The sequence below is a fragment of the Chiloscyllium plagiosum genome, chromosome 29 (genome assembly GCF_004010195.1).
Source record: "Chiloscyllium plagiosum isolate BGI_BamShark_2017 chromosome 29, ASM401019v2, whole genome shotgun sequence".
Classification (NCBI taxonomy): domain Eukaryota; kingdom Metazoa; phylum Chordata; class Chondrichthyes; order Orectolobiformes; family Hemiscylliidae; genus Chiloscyllium; species Chiloscyllium plagiosum.
Window position 1 is genome coordinate 8,681,202 of NC_057738.1, and position 2,738 is coordinate 8,683,939.

A 2,738-nucleotide genomic window follows, 5' to 3' on the forward strand; every position below is an offset into this window, starting at 1 on the left:
GAAGATGAAGCGCTCTTCCTCCAGCCGTCGTGTTCTTGTAGAGGGAGGAAGAGATGTACAGCATGGAAACAGATCCTTTGGTCTAAGTCATCCGCACCAACCAGATATCCTCACTTAATCTCTAATCCCATTTGGCCCAGATCCTTTCCAATTCATATATCAATCTAGATGCCTTTTAAATGTTGGAATTGTATCAGCCTCCTCCATTTCCTCTGGCAGCTTATTCCATATATGCACTAATCGTGATTTGGTGCAAACTGCCCTGGTGTGAGTCCGGCTGCAGCGTTGAAACACTCAGCCCAGACTATCAAGTGGGGAGATGTCATGTGGCCTTGGGTGCTTTTAAACGGAGGGCCATACTGCCCTTTCTTAAATTATAAAAATAAAGGGGGGTGGGGCAGCATGCTGGCTCAGTGGTTAACACTACTGCCTCACAGCACCAGGGACCCGGGTTCGATTCCAACTCTGGTGGCTGTCTGTGTGGGGTTTGCACATTCTCCCCCGTGTCTGCATGCGTTTCCTCTGTGTGTCATGGTTTCCTCTCGCAGTCCAAAGATGTGCAGGTCAGGTGAATTGGCAGTGTTCAGAGATGTGTAGGTTAGGTTCGTTACTCTACAATTATCCCTGACTAATAGGGTATCTGAATGGGTCAGGATAGATTACTCTTTCGAGGGTCAATGTGGACTTGTTTGACTGAAGGGCCTGTTTCCACACAATAGGGATTCTATCAAACAATCAACCCTCTGTGTGAAAAAGTTGCCCCTAAGCTCCCTTTTAAATTCTTCTCCTCTCACCCTAAACTTATGCCTGCTAATTCTGGATTTCCCCTACCCCAAGTAAAAGACCTTGTCTATTTCCCCTATTGATACACTTCATAATCTTATAAACCTCTATAAGATCACCCCTCAGCCTCTGACACTGGAGGGTAAACAGCCCCAGCCTATTCAGCCTCTCCCTATAGTTCAAATTTCCTAACCCTGCCAAAACCCTTGTAAATCTTTCCTCAATCCTTTCAAGTTTCACGACATCCTAGGAGGGAGACCAAAATTGCACACAGTATTCCAAAGTGCCCGAAGCAACATCTTGTACAGCTGCAACTTAACCTCCCAACTCCTATACTCAGTGCTCTGACCAATAAAGGAAGGCATACTAAACTGTGTTGCTCTTTCTTTGTGAACCTTTTTTGTAGCCATAACTTTGGGTGATTGAATAGTGCAAGAAATACAATGCTCTTTGTATGTTATGATCTGCCTGTGCTGCACACAAAACAAACTTTGTCATATGTACCTACGTGAAATAAATCAAATGAAAAATAAATATTTTCACATAAGACAACTTGTCGAAATGGTGAGCTACCTTCTTGAACTACCATAGCCCAGTCGGTGTAGGCAGAGCCAGAATGCCATTATGAAAGGAGTTTCAGCATTTGTGGCACTGAAGGAACAGTGATATTTCCATGTCAGGATGGTGACTGACTTGGAGAGAAATGTATAGATAGCGGGTTCCCATGTATCTGCTGCCCTTGTCCTTCTAGATGGTTGAGTTTGGAAGGTGCTATCCAAGGAACCTTGATGAATTTCAGCAGTGCATCTATAGACAGGGCACTACTGCTACGAAGCATCAGTGGTAGAGGGAGTGAATAGTTCTGGATGTGGTGCCAATCAAGGGGGCTGCTTTGTCATGCTTCCAGAGTATTGTTGAAGTTCCACTAATCCACTCAGTCTGGGCTGAGTGTTTCAATGCTGCAGCCGGACTCACACCAGGGCAGTTTGCACCAAATCACGATTAGTGCATATATGGAATAAGCTGCCAGAGGAATCCAGGCAAAAAGGGGAGTATTTCATCATACTCTTGACTTCTGCCTTGTAGATGGTGAGCAGAATCACTGAAGTGTTATGCCACAGAAGGAAGTGATTTAGACTATTTTATTAAACAATACAGTTTACAGAACATTAACATTTATAGCTGTGAGAAACAGCAATTTTACAAGGGAGAGGAATGGCAAAGTCAAGCCCCAAACCCTGACATTCAACCAGTTTTCAGGGAAATGAAGACAAACCTCAAATCCCAAGTTATTTGGACTATTGTGCTTGCACTGGGTCATTAAACAAGTATAATTACCTCGTGCTAATTTCCTAGTTTCTCCCCATAGCCTTGCATTTAGTGTCATAGAGATGTACAGCATGGAAATAGTCCCTTCGGTCCAACCCGTCCATGCCGACCAGATAGCCCAACCCCTATCTAGTCCCATTTGCCAGCACTTGGCCCTCTAAACCCTTCTTATTCATGTACTCATCCAAATGCCTCTTAATAGTTGCAATTGTACCAGCCTCCACCACATCCTCTGGCAGCTCATTCCATACACGTACCACCCTCTGCGTGAAAATGTTGTCCCTTAGGTCTCTTTTATATCTTTTCCCTCTCACCCTAAACCGATGCCCTCTAGTTATGGACTCCCCGACCCCAGGGAAAATACTTTGTCTATTTACCCTATCCATGCCCCTCATAATTTTGTAAACCTCTATAAGGTCAACCCTCTGCCTCCGACGTTCCTGGGAAAACAACCCCAGCCTGTTCAGCCTCTCCCTGTAGCTCAGATCCTCCAACCCTGGCAACATCCTTGTAAATCCTTTCTGAACCCTTTCAAGTTTCACAACATCTTTCCGATAGGAAGGAGACCAGAATTGCATGCAATATTCCAACAGCGGCCTAACTAATGTCCTGTACAGCTGCAACAT